An 18,164-nucleotide genomic window follows, 5' to 3' on the forward strand; every position below is an offset into this window, starting at 1 on the left:
TCTGGGGCCACTGTGACAAGTAGCCTCCAAAACCCCAGAGCCCACCAGCAAGTCCAACATCAGTTCCAGCAGCCCGGCCAATAAATCTCTCCTCTGTGTATATTTTGGGTTATGCCAAAGAACCCTCCTCTCCATATATCTTGGGGTTATGCTATAGATCCCTCCTTTCCATATATCTTGGGTTATGCTATAGATCCCTTCTCTCCATACATCTGGGGTTATGCTATAGGTCTCCTTTGCATATATCTTGCGTTATGCTATAGGTCTCCTTTGCATATATCTTGGGTTATGCTATAGGTTCCTCCTCTCCATATATCTTGGGTTATGCTATAGATCCCTACTCTACATATATCTTGGGTTATGCTATAAGTTCCTCCTTTGCATATATCTTGGGTTATGCTATAAGTTCCTCCTTTGCATATATCTTGGGTTATACTCTACGTCCCTCCTTTGCATATATTTTGGGTTATGCTCTACGTTCCTCCTTTGCATATATCTTGGGTTATGCTCTACGTTCCTCCTTTGCATATATCTTGGGTTATGCTCTACGTCCCTCCTTTGCATATATCTTGGGTTATGCTCTACGTCCCTCCTTTGCATATATCTTGGGTTATGCTCTACGTCCCTCCTTTGCATTTATCTTGGGTTATGCTCTACGTTCCTCCTTTGCATATATCTTGGGTTATGCTATAGGTTCCTCCTCTCCATATATCTTGGGTTATGCTATAGGTTCCTCCTCTCCATATATCTTGGGTTATGCTATAAGTTCCTCCTTTGCATATATCTTGGGTTATGCTATAAGTTCCTCCTTTGCATATATCTTGGGTTATGCTATAAGTTCCTCCTTTACATATATCTTGGGTTATGCTCTACGTCCCTCCTTTACATATATCTTGGGTTATGCTCTACGTCCCTCCTTTGCATATATCTTGGGTTATGCTCTAAGTCCCTCCTTTGCATATATCTTGGGTTATGCTCTACGTCCCTCCTTTGCATATATCTTTGGTTATGCTCTACGTCCCTCCTTTGCATATATCTTGGGTTATGCTCTAGGTTCATCCTTTGTTCCCAGATAACTATGGTTTGGTGTATCGGGAGCTCAGGCCATTGCACAGTATTCATTATTCCTGGTTCTGCTCCTGCTGACCTGGGAGTTTTTCTGAAGTTTTCTTGTTTTTTCCCCCCTTCTGGAGTAATTTGGAGCCGTCCTTAGTAGGAGACGATATTTACAGTGAGCAGAAGATTCTGATGTATTGATCTTCAATTACTCAGCAGATAGAGAAAGTCCTGCTTCCCTTTGTGGGATGTGGACGCAGAAGCAATCAATCTATTTCATTAAGCTTTTGTTTAGCTTGCTCCCATATGCTGCCTTTGATTAAATGTGTGTTCAATTAATACATACAGTATTCAGCGGCCATAGAAGCTGTTAACGGCCGCGCTCGGTATTTCAGGAACAATCAATGGCTGCTTGCCTTGCACATTTTAAAAGGCTCTCTACTATAGTTTAACCTTCTCTGTGCTGAAGGTTATGGCACTTTCTGTCAGAGAGCTGACTAGAGGTCTCCATACTACTCTTACTACTTGGATTTTTCTGTCTATAGGAGAAGGACAGCCGTCAATGAAATAATCCTGCCATTGATGAGGATTTTCCATCTTTTATCTAATTTTCTGAACTTTCTTCTACATTGATTTAAAACCAGATCAAAGTTGTTCTATCTATAAATCTGCAGCGTTCAAGACCCCATGTGCCACTGCTGAGTCTGAAGTATGTGGGTCGGCACTGAGTGTCTATTTTGCTGGGTTCTTTTATGATCCTCTATGTAAGGTGTAATACTACTTTTTGGCCACAAGATGGCTCCAACTACTTTTCCTAAAGGATTATTGCCTATTCCTCAGCCTCATCAGAGGCCCCTTCTACAAGGTTCTATCCTTTTGTGTGGCTGTGGCAGTATAGTCACAAAAAAATGTATATACTTTTGGCTCTCTCGGTATCATATTAATACATGATACTGGGACATCTGCTCTCTGTAGCGTCAGTAAATCACGGAGAGTGTGAATGACCCCTTAAATGGGACCAACTATTGTTACTTCCTTAGGCTGCATTCACACGTTGTGTGTTCCGCACGGAACATGGACGTGGAATGCCTGTAACGGACTCTCCCCCGGCCGGGCAGCATCTGTAATTAGATGCTGGGAGCAGGGGAACTGTACAGATATGTCATTACAGTGTAGAGCATATCTGTACAGTTCCCCCGCTCCCAGCATCTAATTACAGATGCTGCCCGGACAGGGGAGAGTCCGTTACAGGCATTCCACGTCCGTGTTTCGTGTGGAACATGCAACGTGTGAATGCAGCCTCAGCTGGGTTCACACTATGTATATTTGAGGCTGTATTTGTGAGGCTGTATAGCAACCAAAACCAGGAGTGGATTGAAAACACAGAAAGGCTCTGTTCACATAATGTTGTAATTGAGTGGATGGCTGTCATTTAATGGCAAATATTTGCTGTTATTTTAAAACAACGGCTGTGGTATTGAAATAATGGCCGTTATTTACTGTTATATGGCGGCCATCCACTCAATTTCAACATTGTGTGAACAGATCCTTTCTGTGTTTTCAATCCACTCCTGGTTTTGGTTGCTATGAGGACCTGACATGAGGACCAAATACTGCCTGAAATATACATAGTGTGAACCCAGCCTGATCAGGGTGCAAATATTTACCTGGCTAGTCCTGCTCTCAGCTGTATCCAGGGTAGACAATGCTCTATGAGCTCTACAGCCTAGACTCCAGACTGATACATTGTACATAGCTAGTCCTGCTCTCCACTGAGAAGTTGATTTTACTAAAATGTATCCATTTTCTACAATGTATCAGTCTGGGGTCCAGGCTGTAGAGCTTACAGAGCATTGTCTACCCTGGATACAGCTGAGGGCAGGACTAGCTATGTACAATGTATCAGTCTGGAGCTCACAGAACATTGTCTACACTGGATACAGCTGAGAGCAGGACTAGCTATGTACAGTGTATCAGTCTGGAGCTCACAGAGCATTGTCTACACTGGATACAGCTGAGAGCAGGACTAGCTATGTACAATGTATCAGCCTGGAGCTTAGAGAGCATTGTCTACACTGGTTACAGCAGAGAGCAGGACTAGCTATGTACAATGTATCAGTCTGGGGTCCAGGCTGTAGAGCTCACAGAGCATTGTCTACACTGGATACAGCTGAGAGCAGGACCAGCTATGTACAATGTATCAGGCTGGAGTCCAGGTTGTAGAGCTCACAGAGCATTGTGTACATTGGATACAGCTGAGAGCAGGACCAGCTATGTACAATGTATCAGGCTGGAGCTCACAGAGTATTGTCTATACTGGATACAGCTGAGAGCAGGACTAGCTATGTACAATGTATCAGGCTTGAGCTCACAGAGCATTGTCTACACTGGATACAGCTGAGAGCAGGACTAGCTATGTACAATGTATCAGTCTGGAGCTCACAGAGCATTGTCTACACTGGATACAGCTGAGAGCAGGACTAGCTATGTACAATGTATCAGGCTTGAGCTCACAGAGCATTGTCTACACTGGATACAGCTGAGAGCAGGACTAGCTATGTACAATTTATCAGTCTGGAACTCACAGAGCATTGCCTACACTGGATACAGCTGAGAGCAGGACTAGCTATGTACAATGTATCAGTCTGAAGTCCAGGCTGTAGAGCTCCCAGAGCATTGCCTACACTGGATACAGCTGAGAGCAGGACTAGCTATGTACAATATATCAGTTTGGAGCTCACAGAGCATTGTCTACACTGGATACAGCTGAGAGCAGGACTAGCTATGTACAATGTATCAGTCTGGAGTCCAGGCTGTAGAGCTCACAGAGCATTGTCTGGATGGACTATGTACAGGTTTGCAGTTTGTTCTGATAATTGAAACACAAAGTTGTAGAACTTTTCATTATAGTAATTGAGCTTCATTTACATGAAACCAAGAAACCCCATCACATTGTGCGGATACTTCTAATCCTTCATCTTCTGGAGAACAATGTAACGTCTCCTCTGGGATCAGACATCATTGTGGCGCCCATACTAATCATCCGCACTTTGCTATAAAAGACAATAAAAGTCGCACAATGATGCTGGGAGGGATTCTTACTGGAAGGTAAATCCTGGAGCACAAAGAGTCTGGAAATAATTACAGCCACAATTTATAGCAGGAGCGAGGCGGCGAGCACGCCCACAACGTGTCCAGGAGACGCACCGCTAACAAAGCTGGGTACATGGGCTAAAATAAGGCACAAAATGGCAACATGTGTGGATGATGGGTAACAGAAAGCAATGCCAGTGATATTGTTATGTTATCATCCCTGTTATATTATATATAACTACAGTGACGTAGGCCTCATCGGCACACCCGTGTGTCATAATGTAATGCATGGTCATTGTACTTGTGAAGGGGATAAAGTCCATGGAGCCTGGGCTCACAAATTGACTGTATAAGTGCACATGCTGTGTCCCATGTGTCACCGCTGTATGCTCAAGTATGTAGGCTGTTGTGTGCTTTTAGCTGGGTTCTTCTATGCTCTTCTATGGATGGTGTAGTACTACTTTTTGGCCACAAGATGGCTCTAACAGTTTTCCTTTCACAGCCAGCACACTGAAGGACATTGTTAAGCGTTAATTGCATTATAACATTTATAAGTGTGTGAGAGGAAGATTGCCAGCTGCCTCCCTACTCCTCATCCTATCACAGGCCTGCAGTGTTATCCCTCCATATTCTGTCCTATCAGGTACCTCAGGCTGCTCTCCACCAATAGGAGATAGGTCCCAGCCCTAGTTTTTAAGTGGTGGGGGAGACAACCATGTGAATAGTCTAGCACAGTAGCAGAGTGGAGAAGGAGTGGATGCCGCTACAGTTTCTTTGTATATGTTCCTGCCAGACAGTCTACGACCAACTTGTCCATTAAAAGGGAAGCTGCCACTAAAGAGGGGATCCTATGTATCCACATTGTGGGGGATTGTCGCTATTCAAGTAACTAAAGTCCTAAACTTAACCCTGTGGTTATCGGATAATCTTGATTTCGCAGCTCTGGATTTTGTTGGGTGGAGTTCCATCAGCCTTTAAAAAGTCCATGGTGTGTGCAGTCTATGCGGACTATAGCATATGTTATAGTTGAAGTCTGGCCACATGTTTCTAGTATCTGTTTAGTTTCATGTTATTTCTTGACTCCTGAGATTGGTGTTTAGAAGTCAGAGAGTGTTATCCTGTATGTTTACAATGCAATTTTCAGGGTTTTGTCTTTTGGCTTAGTTTAGTCTAGGGTTAGTGATGGGATAATAAAGGAACAGTGACTTTTTTTTCTCAGTTAAGTTCAGGGGAAGTTCTAGGGCAAGATTAAGGGTCCTATTCGTTACATCAACGATGTAAACGAGCGGCGATCTGCTAGATTGCCGCTCGTTTACTGGGCCTATTCCACGGCCCGATGATCGTTGAGCGAGGGCTGCAGGGACATCGTTACCGATGTCCTTGCAGCCCTTGCAGCATCATACACTACCTGTCCAGGCTTCTTCTTCGCGCTGTCTTCATTCCCGGGTCCCACGCTCTCTATCTTTAGAATGGCCAATCAGCTGACAGGCCACACTCGGCAGTCCCGGCCTGTGATTGGCTGAGCGCTCCGTCAGCTGAGCGGCCATTCTGAAGATAGAGCGCGTGGGACCCGGGGATGAAGACAGAGCAGAGGAGAGACCTGGACAGGTAATGTATGATGCTGCTGCTTGTCAAATCGTCGGTCATCCGCCGCACACTGCTATTCAACCATATCGATGCGCGGTGGGGAAACAATGATTTTAGGTCTGGCCCTAAATGAACGATCAGCCGATGACACAATCATCGTTCTCTCTATTTCACTGAACGATAATCGGCCGAATCGGGCTAAATGGGGCCGATCAGGCCGATTATCGTTACTGTGGAATAGGGCCCTAAGAAAAGTTAGTGTTGACTTTCTTCCCCTGCATTCTTTATATTTTTAATCTTTTGTTTAATTCTTGACTGCTGTCTCTATCTCTAAGTACTGTGTGCAGCTTGGGTGCTTGCTAGCAAAAACCTTGGTGGCTGAATAGCTGAGTGGCAACAGAAGACAGATAGAAGACCGGAGTGGTAAGTATAATCTACCCCCCCCTTCCTCCCAGCAACAGAGCACAGAGAACAGAGAAATGTCTATTTCAGATTAACCAGGTATGGGGGCACCTGGTTAAATACTTAAAGCAACTCTGTACCCACAATCTGCCCCCCCCCCCCAAAACCACTTGTACCTTCGGAAAGTTGTTTTAAATCCAAGATCTGTCCTGGGTCTGTTTGGCAGGTGATGCAGTTATTGTCCTAAAAAAGAACTTTTAAACTTGGACCCCCGGGGCTTAGAGTATTTGTGCCCTAACTTTGCACCACCTCTCCGTCCCTCCTCCCCACCCTCTTTATTATTAGGAATGCCACTGGAACATTTTCTCCTGTCTGAACATTGCACAGGTGCCTAAACAATCCAGCCCATGTTCAGTATTCACACAGTTGAGGAATAGGAGACAATCTGCCTGGAGCATTCCTAATGATGAGGAGGACGGTGAGGAAGGACAGAGAGGGTGTGCCAGCCTAATTCATACAAAACTAAGCCCCGGCTGTTGGGCACGAGGCTGCCAGTTTACAATTGGTTTTTTAGGACAATAACTGCATCACCTCCCGAACGGACCAATTGGATTAAAGGCAGCTATTCAAAGGTACAAGTGGTTTTTGGGGGTCAGATTGTGGGTACAGAGTCGCTTTAAGTCTCCCATTGTTTTTAATTGGGCTCATTACTTCCATGGAGCACTTGTGTATTGAAAAATTTTCGAGTTGAGGAATGAGCACTTGAGTTTTTTTGTGCTTTCTCAACTCTAAATATCATCCAAGCCAAAACCTTCAGTTAGTTATCAAATGGTCATCTCATTTCTGTTACCTTCTAATATTGATCTGTGCTTTGTATGTTTTCCCATCCCATTCTACTTGGTTCTACCATTCGGTTGTACAGATTATTGCATTCACACATCTAGTTAACCTGCTACAATAGCTGTAATCCTGTGGGTATCTGAGTACTGGGGGCCATGGTAAGGACCCAAGCAAGGCAACTGCTAGAGGTGAAGTCCATTTCTTCCATCTAGTCACTAGCTGGCGCTGTTACACTGGCCCGTTTTTTTTCTGTGTAGGTACCTACCATAATGTGACTGATGATAAATGATGGAACTGATGGTCGAAGCTTCCATGGCCCCCATATAAAAGTTATACATTCCCTATAAAGGCCACACGGAAGGTTGTGAGATCACTGCATAAAGAATAGTAAAATGGAATGACCTAATGCCCATAATTGTATATGTAAATCGTCTCATGGTCCAGCACATAGTAAAGAACAAAAAAAACCTGCAGCTTATTTTTATAAATATTCTTTCCAGTTTTGTCCTTTTAGCCTCCGGTCCCAGGTTTATTGGACCTTCCTCGGAAACTCTTAACTGTCATTTTTAAAAGGTCACTCGGATTGGTTTTTATGTGCGGCCACAAATAAAGCCATAAACTTTTTCATCTACATCCAAAGAACATAATAATGCACCGTAAAATATAAACAAAACCTATAAAGTTTATGGTATAATTTATACATTACCACACTGAGGCTTTTATTATAGCCAGTGCAGCTGGAGAGTCCACTGATAATGGGAAGAGCTGGCGAAAACATAACACTATTAATTCTACAGATTAAACGGAAACGGAATGATGATCCGAGAGGCGGACGGTCCTCACCGCTATGGGAAATGATCCAAAAGTACATTATATTGAAATCCCAAATCAGAGAATGCATACCGATGGGCAGCGATGGAGGCGGAAATCCAAGAGGATGCATCTAAATGCACTGGAATTTCACCAATGTCACCAACTATGGGAAATTGAATAGAGATTAATGGAGCACTCTCCAGTCCGACTGTTCTGCATCTGATTATCGGTGGCTGAAGAGGTTGGATACAGACCTACGGAGTTCGGCAAAACATAGATATGGTCTATGGCCATAGGCTGTATCCATGTTTTCCAGGCAGCCCTAGGTTATCAAGTACTGAACTATTAGACTTGAGCATGCTTGAGTTGCGCTCATCTCTAAAATTAAATAATCGGGTCTCATCTATCTGGTGTGCAGGAATAACTTACCATGTCCCATATGCAGCCAACTCCCCCTCTTAAAATAATTCTATACAGGGCTCCAGACTAAAAAATTTACCTAGGAGCCATTGGCTCCTAACCTGAAAAATTTAGGCGCCAAATAGAATATTTGGTCGCCAACATTTTAAACCATGTAAAATTAATGTTATGTTACATGGGACTTACTGTGTGCAGAGGCCACGGCAGCCTCCTCCTCCTTTAGATCCTTTCTTTTCTTAGTTTGAAAACGTTCAACATGGAAACTTGCAACTTGACAACCATATCCAGTCTGACTCAGTACTTCAGCTTCACTTGGCTAGCCTTTTAATGAGGCTTACTCTTCTGAACTTGAACTTAAAGGGAACCTGTCGACCCCCGTGCCGGGGTGACAGGCTCCCAACCCCCCGTTAGAGCCCCCTATATTCACCTCATGGCGCCGGGTCCCGCTTCTGAAGATGGTCGGGTCACGGAGATCTCAGCCGCTGCAGCCCGGCGTGCGCTGAGAGATGAGTCCAACGCTCATAGAGAATGATGGGAGAGTCCAGCGCTCCGTCATTCTCTATGAGCGTTGGACTCATCTCTCAGTGTGCGCGCCGGGCTGCAGCGGCTGAGATCTCCGTGACCCGACCATCTTCAGAAGCGGGACCCGGCGCGATGAGGTGAGTATAGGGGGCTCTAACGGGGGGTTGGGAGCCTGTCACCCCGTCACGGGGGGTGACAGGTTCCCTTTAAAAGCTTGCAACAGTCTATACATACTGAGCTAGACTTATGACTGCAGCCATAGTGACCCCCCACAAGATGTGTATATAGATAGATATATCTCTCACCTAGTGACTAATGCAAGTGACCCCCTACAATACAGACACCTGAGGGGCCCTGATAATAATAATTGTGCATATATCTATCTCCCAGTGTCTGCAGCCAGTTTGCCCTACACTTATAGATGGCCCCCTCCCCTTATAGATGACCCCCTCCTCCCCCCCATTATAGATACCCCCTCTTCTCCCCCCCATTATAGATGCCCCCTCCTCCCCCCATTATAGATGCCCCCTCTTCTCCCCCCCTTATAGATACCCCCTCCCCTTATAGATGGCCCCCTCTCCCCCCATTATAGATACCCCCTCTTCTCCCCCCCATTATAGATACCCCCTCTTCTCCCCCCCTTATAGATGCCCCCTCTTCTCCCCCCATTATAGATACCCCCTCTTCTCCCCCCCATTATAGATACCCCCTCTTCTCCCCCCCTTATAGATGCCCCCTCTTCTCCCCCCATTATAGATACCCCCTCTTCTCCCCCCCATTATAGATGCCCCCTCTTCTCCCCCCCTTATAGATTCCCCCTCACCTTATAGATGCCCCCTCTCCCCCCCATTATAGATGCCCCCTCTCCCCCCCCCATTATAGATGCCCCCTCCTCCCCCCCATTATAGATGCCCCCTCTTCTCCCCCCCATTATAGATGCCCCCTCTTCTCCCCCCCCTTATAGATTCCCCCTCACCTTATAGATGCCCCCTCTCCCCCCCCCATTATAGATGCCCCCTCCTCCCCCCCATTATAGATGCCCCCTCTTCTCCCCCCATTATAGATGCCCCCTCTTCTCCCCCCATTATAGATACCCCCTCTTCTCCCCCCCTTATAGATACCCCCTCACCTTATAGATGCCCCCTCTCCCCCCCCATTATAGATGGCCCCTCTTCTCCCCCCATTATAGATGCCCCCCCCCCCCCTTTCCTCTATGCTAAGCAATATTTAAAAAAAAACAAACACACAAACTCACCTGACAACCCGCTCCCCCGGCGATCCTCTTCTTCTTCGGACGCTGTCCCCGGCTGATGCGCGGCTGCCGGAGGTGTCCCGTCCTATCCCCGGCAGCGCGGCGCGTCAGTGAGCTCCCTGTACGCCGGGGCTGTGACTTCTGACACAGGAAGCGTCTCTGACGCGCGCTTCCTGTGCCGGAAGTCAGGGCCCCAGGCAGCTCACTGATGCGCCGCGCTGCCGGGGATAGGACGGGACACCCCCGGCAGCCGCGCATCAGCCGCGCATCTTAAAGAGACAGCGCGCCGCCGCCGGGGCCAGTCGCAAATGGCGCCCAGATTAATAAATCTGGGCGCCATTTGCAAAAAGTCAGTCGCATTGGCGACCATTTTGGTCGCCATCTGGAGCCCTGCTATACACTGTATGTAAAAATAGTGCTACGTACCGTACTCTCTAAAAATAATGGTGCCATACATTGTGTGGACCGGTTGGGCCACCTGACCAGTTTGGCTTTGGGCCACTCTTGAGAGCATTGTATAAATAATTCCCTGGTTTTTACCCTTCTTCCCCTACACAGGGAACTGGAATTCATTGCAGGGACCCACAGGTCACTAACTGTAGAAGTGGTCCCAGTGTAGGTGGTGTGTGGCCTATTGGGCCAACAGAAAACGGTGTGAGATAACGAAGACTCAGGCAGGAGAGGAATCTGGGTACAAGCAGATTTAGCCAAGCTCGTCTCCTTTGGAAGGACATAGGGGATGTGACGGTGGTGTTGGATCACAGGAAAAGCACCAGATAGAAGGACAGAGAGCCAAGGGATTCCACACACCCATTCAGATTCAGTGATATCCACATTCAATAGATATAATTTTTAAAAACTGGGATGACTGGGACAAGTGGCCAGATCTCACTAATGTCGTTAGCCGTAGACAAGAGAGAACTTCTTACCTTAATATACAGTATATCTTCATTGCTGACGCTTGGTGGAGGTCCACCATCTACATGCACCAAGTTGGGTTTATAAAATTGAAGAGCCGAGAAGAACATGTTAAAGAACATGAGAGGTCTGGAGACAATCCTGACCGGAACATAATCCCTTCTAGGACACTAGACAAGACTGTTGCAGAGCAGCTCCGTATTAATAACCATAGCACACATGAATGTGACATTGGGTGAGAAAGGGGACGCTTGACTTCTATAAAAATTTTTTAATAAAAATCACGTAATTAAAATATTTGTGTGTCCTAACACTTTGTCCTCCAGATGCAGACACTGTACGCTCTACTGCCATAGCCATCAATGTATGAAAAGGGCAAATCAATGTTCTGATACGTAGTGCAATGAGTCCAGTGATTATCCGTCCTTCTCTGTCTTGATTTTGAGTGTAATCTAAATTTTAATATTCATAGAATTAATATGCAATCACAAATGACACATTTATTAAGAACAGTCTTGCAAATTTCACGTGTCCTTCAAAGCCCTGACAGTAGTCGTCATCCTGGGTCGTGTCAATCAGTAAGTACTAAGTATAGACTGCGCAAAACCTTCTGCGCTATCCAAACTATCGGCCACATTGAAGACGTTTGGGTTAGATGATGACCTCAGCCATCATTATTTTATCTGTATACATCACTCCTCATGAAGGTTGATGATAGGAGACCACTGACATACAATAGAGACTTTGTCAAGGTTTGAAGAGCACATAAGTACCAAGAAACATGGAAAGTTGTTGCTTCAGGACCCAGCAGCTATGGAGAACAACCCTTGCTCTTGGTTACTTGATCTGACATGACTTGTTTCCACTAAGACAATAATATTTTAGAAGATAAGATCTAGGGACTTTGTTGACCAGCTTTTTCTTGACCCCATCTTGTCTTGAGACCCTTCCGGTTTACAGATTCCCTTGAAAGGATGTCTTATCTTACAAGTACCACAAACTTACTCCGCCACTCCCTTCACCACTCTACCATCCCACTCAAGTAATGTGTGGTTATAGGAAAACCAGATGACCTAAAAGAATATATGGAAAAGTGTTGGAGTTACGTATCCTTTATAGTAGCTGTGACTGTTATAGACGGAGAGCGACAAGGAAGAAGTCCATGAAGGGTATTGTCAGATAAATCTTCCAGGAATTGGATGAGAATCTTTCTTTTTTATAGTATCGTTGATTGGACACCATCAATCCCATTCATGAATCTTCAAGACCAAAGTTCTTAAATAGTGTTTGTAAGCCAGACTGAGCCCCTTTTAAAGAATCTGCCTGGTAAAAAGTTTCTTTCTGAAAAACCCAACGCCTACCTGGGCTTTAAACAACAACCACCCACATACTTAACTCACCTGCTCCCCTATCCCACAGCTCTCATACCTTACTGTTGTTTTTCCTACCTACTGCTGCCAAGCCAATTACAGGTCAAAGAGGTAGTGCTTCATTATTGGAAAAAGACAGGACAGCACAGAAGTGGCTACCAGATGAAATCATAGCTACAGTGTCAGGTGAGCAGGGGAGGTAAGTATGCAGTGGTTGCTGTTTTGTAATACCAAGGGAGCGATAGGGCTTAGTATTTGGATCTCATGGAAAACCTCCTTCAATATATCACTAAGGTATGGTTTCCACCCTGGTACAGGTTCTAATAAGGCTATAAACACCATAACACCACTAACACTCAATATTATCTGAAGTTTCTGTCCTTCAACAGGGCCACATATGACTCCTGAGCCAATGGTCGGGAAAGAAAGAGAAGAAAGACACGGATATCATAGTGATTAAGATCCAAAACATCTGGGACAGTCCTGATTACAACAGTCATGTGAGACAATTACATTGACAATCATGATGTCATTAGTTACTTTGTGATGTCATGTTTATGATGTCATTCTTTACCTGAGACTGAGCCAAAAGAGACATTTCAGAAGCTCCATAGCCCTTAAAATGAGATCACCTTAAACTGGAGCTGCCACCCATAACTTTTCCAGATTACTTATTTATGGGAAGATGATGGAATGAGAAACAAATTCTCCTCTAAAAGTGTCTGCCGCTCCCTGACCTCCCGATTCAGCAAAATGTTCAACCGCCACCGCCGCCCTCCGAATCTTTGTTGTGTTTATGCCGCTAACTAAATTTTAACATCCATCTTTCTGGAAATCGGTTATTCTGATTTACACTTTATATCTGAGGGAAATGTCCGGTTTATATAGTTTTTGTTTTTATTGTGCCGTAAATCACTCCTTTATTCCGTCGCGGATAACTCAGCGTATTTGGGCTTTGCCTTTCACATCATCGTAACAGTAAATCTGCCGGCGTTATACCCATGATTGATTTATAGGTCACGTCTCAGAGCCGGATCCATGGACTGGGGAAGATTGGGTCGAGTATAAATCTCCCAATTTCATTATAATAATAAACAAGACTCCTTAAAGTATCAACAATGTTCTCTATTTGTTGCCTTTTCTTCTTTTTTTGAAGCGATTATTGTCAGTAATTAAGACGTTGCGATGGTTCCAGTCGTCTCCGATGAAGATAAGCTGGAGGAGGCTCGCGGCCCCTCATTGTTCCGTATACCGTCTGATTTCGCTGCAATAATAATTAGACCTCTGTGGATAATTTTCGCCTGGAATGAAGAGTAAAAATTCGGCTGAAACATATGTTACCCAGCGAAAATGGTTTTGGCAAGTGGAGCAGCCGGCGGTTCTGTGCCATCTTGGTTTATGAGTTTTCAGAGTTATATTAAGGCAATTAATTTTCCCAAATGAGGATCAATGATACTTTTCATAGGAATATTGCTCAATAAGAAAGCTCTGCCTTGTACAGCCAAAGCCCGGAATCCTGTACAGGTCGCCGTGATATAGATGCAGCAGAGGGACGTTTGTCATTGCAGCGCTGGCACCGCTCAAGGTTATTTCCTGTAACATCATCTGAGGATATATCATCCCATAGGACGCCAGCAGGTATCATAAAATAAACAGCTTATGGAAGCACTCCAGAGTTTTCTGGAGTATTTTTTGCCCATATCATCGACACTTCTCGTAACTAATTGTACAGTGCCGTCTGTTTCACACCAGCACAGCTGCATCTATTATTTTAACTGGGTCATGTGATCACCAGCATGACTCCAACAAATTCACCGTTTTTAATGTGTCAGAGGAAGTGATCTGTCCGGGGTCATCTGACTTCCTGGGAAGTACAGTATGACATCATCACCTATCAGATTCTTCTTGTCAGGTCCCAGATACCTCCACTCCCAGCTGGTAATGTTATCTCTATTGGGTCAGGATATATAGTGGTTATACACCTTCTCTGTTTTTTTTTTTCTATGACTTTCCCAAAATTGCAGCTCAAATGTTACCATTACAATAAAGACATGGCATTTTTACTTGGGTGCAGGCAAAACATATAATATGTGAAAAATGTTGAAAAAATTAAACACGTAAACAGCTTAATATCTTTAAACCTTCATAAAACATCTCAATAGTTATTATAGATCAAGTCAATTTCTCCTTGTGACTATATTTCTCTAGAAATTCACTTTGAAAAAGAAAAATGTGAACTGACACCAACCTCCATAAGTCTCAGCAGTTCACGTGGAAGCCCTGCAGCTGAATAAGATGAACTGCAGTCATGAGACTCCGCCCCTCTCTCTGCAAAGCCAGAGGCATCATGGGAAATGTAGGTGGCGTGAGGAAATTATTTCTGTGATGAATCTGTAATAAAAATGTCTGTAAAACCCATATCTGCCACAACGCCTAACATAGAAAAGCACAAAGCATACACAATGACCTCTGTATGACTATCTAATAATAGTCTATGCTGTTTTATATAAGGGACAAAAAGTCCATGTATTGTGCTTCTTTCAAGGGTTTGTCTAGCAGGGGAGTTTTTAGTTATATGTCTGGAAGGGAGTGATTGAAAATAATAACATACACTTATCTCTTCAATGCTGCTATGTCCTACCCCAGATGCTGGTTAGCCGAGAAGGACTGCAATGTCAGGACTAGAGATGAGCAAACTTTTGGTTCGGTTCGACAAGTTCGGCAAACGTCAAAGCAAAATTCGGGATTTCTTAATCCCCTAAATTATTATAATTTATATTATTTTAGAGGATTAACCAGTTGAATATAGTTTCATTTCTGTATTGCTTTCTACTCCTCCAGATTCTTTTGTGTATATTTACTTATCACAGCAAGTTTTCAATCCAATCTTGGCAACATTCGATTGAAAACATGCTGTGATAAGTAAATAAACACAAAACAAGCTGGCCGGATAGAAAGCAATTGGCATATATGGGGTTTGCGTCTACTGATTTCTACCCTGCCGGCTTGTTTTGTGTATATTTACTTATCACTTTCATTCCAATGTTGCTGTTTTTTCGTTTCCAACAGCAACATCAGAACGAAAACATGGTGTCAGGACTGTGCGCTGGCGCTCCTCGGTTCGGGCTGTGCGGCTGAGAAGGCGCTATGTTGGTGCAGTTCCAGAAACCTGTCTGAACACAGGTTTGTTTTAGGTTTGTTTAGCCCCACCTGTCTTGCTTGTAATACCTTGGCAGCTGGAGGGTAAACCTGCTGCTGTGCAGATGAGCTGTGTGGAGGATCAGGGGCCTGCATAAATAGTGTGTGAGCCCAGCAGACAGTGCTGGCTATTAGTGTTCTTTGCTAGGATAGCTTCCTGTGACCTGTAGTACTCCTACCTTTTGCTTGTTTTCTGACCCTTTGCTTGATTTCTGACTTCCCAATTTTGCCGCCTGCCTTGACCGTAGTGCCGGACCCTTGACCATCCGACTGCCTCCGTTTTTTTTTACCTTTGTTGCCTGTCGTTACTGACCCGGACTGTTCACCACACTTTATTGTGTTTGTTTATCTGTCTGTGTTCCACTTACACTAGTGCAGGGACCATCTTCGTGGTTGTCCGCAGCCGCCTAGGGCTGACCGAGGCAAGTAGGCAGGGACAGAGGGTGGGAACAGTCAGGGCTCAATGTCTGTCTATATCTGTCTGACTGCCCTTGCCATACCTGGTGCTAACACATGCTGTTATACGTAAATATACAAGAAAGAAGCTGGCGGGGGAACACGGAGACCCATAGGAGCACACTAATGGAGCGCAGACAAGTAATCATAGGCTATGTGTATTAAATTACAAAATGGTTACTAACTCTGAAAAAATTTTGTCGAGTAACGAACCAAAGTTTTTGCAAAGTTGGTATCGAATCTCAGTTTGTGCAGTTTAAGTTTACTCATCTCTAGTCATCACTATAGAACTGTGGGGATGAGTGGTCAAATACCAGCAGCGGCATGGGAGCCGGGGATATGAGTGTAGGTTATTGGTTTTAATCACCCCCTTCCAAGACATATAACTGAAAACTTCCCTGCCCAAATAACCCTGTTAATAATAAATGTAATGTCTTGGATTTTGTGCCATGTAAATGATAAACAAGAGGCCTTTCTGACCCATTGGATCATTAGTCTTCCCCATGGGTGTTGCAAACATGGGTAGGGATCCTGTTCTTGTAATGACGAGTTATCCAGGATAAGAAAACATGTTTGTTTTTTTTTTCTAAAAAAGCGCCACCCATGTCTTCAGTTTGTGTGTGGTATTGCAGTTCAGTTCCATTTAATTGCTTTTCTCATAATTTGTCATAATTTCAGTGGTGAATTTTGACCATGGCATCTAGGTGGTTAAACCTAGGTGGCCACAGCGCTGTCTCATCTCAGTCAGTGAATGGCTGAACAGGCTGGAGATGGCTGAAGACAGCGGACACCGGAGAAAAAGGACACAGGGGAGGGACAGGTAAGTATAGAGGAGCAAATTTTTTGAACCACACTAAAACAACTAAATGCCTGCAATACTTTAGCTATTTTAGTGGCATTTGTTTAAGGTTCGGTTAGGATAAACCTGAACTTCATGTTAAAGCTGCCAAACCTGCAGAACCGATATTCAATGTCAATAAATAATCAATAAAATACAGCTTATCCTGCAAAAAACAAGCCCTCAAACAGCTTTGTAGACAGTCAACAAAAATATTAAGAGGGGGTCAATGCAAAGCAATGTTTTTTTTTTTTAAATAGTAAAAAAAAAATATATATATATATATAAATATATATATAAAACAGTATAGTGGTAGTTGTACTGACCCTTGGAAAAAGTTATCTTGCCATTTATAAACCCTGAAAATTTTTCATTTCACTCCTCAAATTTTGTTTTCATTTCCTGCGTACATCATATGGTAAAATAAAGCATGCCATTACAAACGTGCATATCCTACAAAACAACAACAACAAAAAATCCCTGTTTTATGCCGCACATTGGGGCATATCACAGCAGATCACTTTTTCTTACATTGTTCACAAAAAAAAAAAAACTTTCTGGCACCAGTTGATTTGAAAGAATTTTTTTTTTTTGTGAACTACCCCTTTAACAAGACATCGACAGAATGATACATGCGGCTCCAGACGTGTGCAGCGTATAAAACATGGTGTAATTACAGAACAAACAAACAAAAAAAAAGATCAGAAAACGGATGGTTTTTCTTAAACTTTTTGTTGTAACAATGAAACAATTACAAGTTGTGCCAACACTTTTCAGTGGGGGAAGTTTACATAGAGAAAACCGACAATAGCCGGAAGAAATTTAATTGCACAGCAAACTTTTTCCTTTTCTTCAGAAATTATACAATGTTGAAAGCAGCAAAGCAATAATCAAAAGAAAAAATCAGGATCAAAATGACCTCGAGGTTATTCACCTTGGTAGTCAAGAATTTAATATCATAATCAAAAGCGATCTGGTGAAAAATATTCCGCAGACGGCTGCAGCAGACATGCCGAACCTTTTGACCTAATGCAGTGCGGCTTATCTCCAGCCACGAGCCGAACGCAATCACAGATAAATTCACCCGACTGGCGAGCCGGCAAAGTCTATCAATATTTCAAATGATTAGCAGGGACGCGGCACTGCCGATAATCTGACATTTTCTTGTTTTGTTTTTTGAGATCTTTGTGAAGTCATAAAACAATAATCAAACAGTAACCGTGAGTTCCAGACAAGCTCCAAGTCGGGGGCTGTGGCCAGAGAACGTAGAGCAACGTTCCAGAATGGAATAAAAGTATCCGAGTGACGGCAAGAACCACCGAGAAAAATGTCTGTAGGCGTCTTCGGTGGATTCTTTGTGCGGTGGGAGATAAATGAGGTTGAAAACCAATTAAAGACC

The sequence above is a fragment of the Dendropsophus ebraccatus genome, chromosome 10 (assembly GCF_027789765.1).
Source record: "Dendropsophus ebraccatus isolate aDenEbr1 chromosome 10, aDenEbr1.pat, whole genome shotgun sequence".
NCBI lineage: Eukaryota > Metazoa > Chordata > Amphibia > Anura > Hylidae > Dendropsophus > Dendropsophus ebraccatus.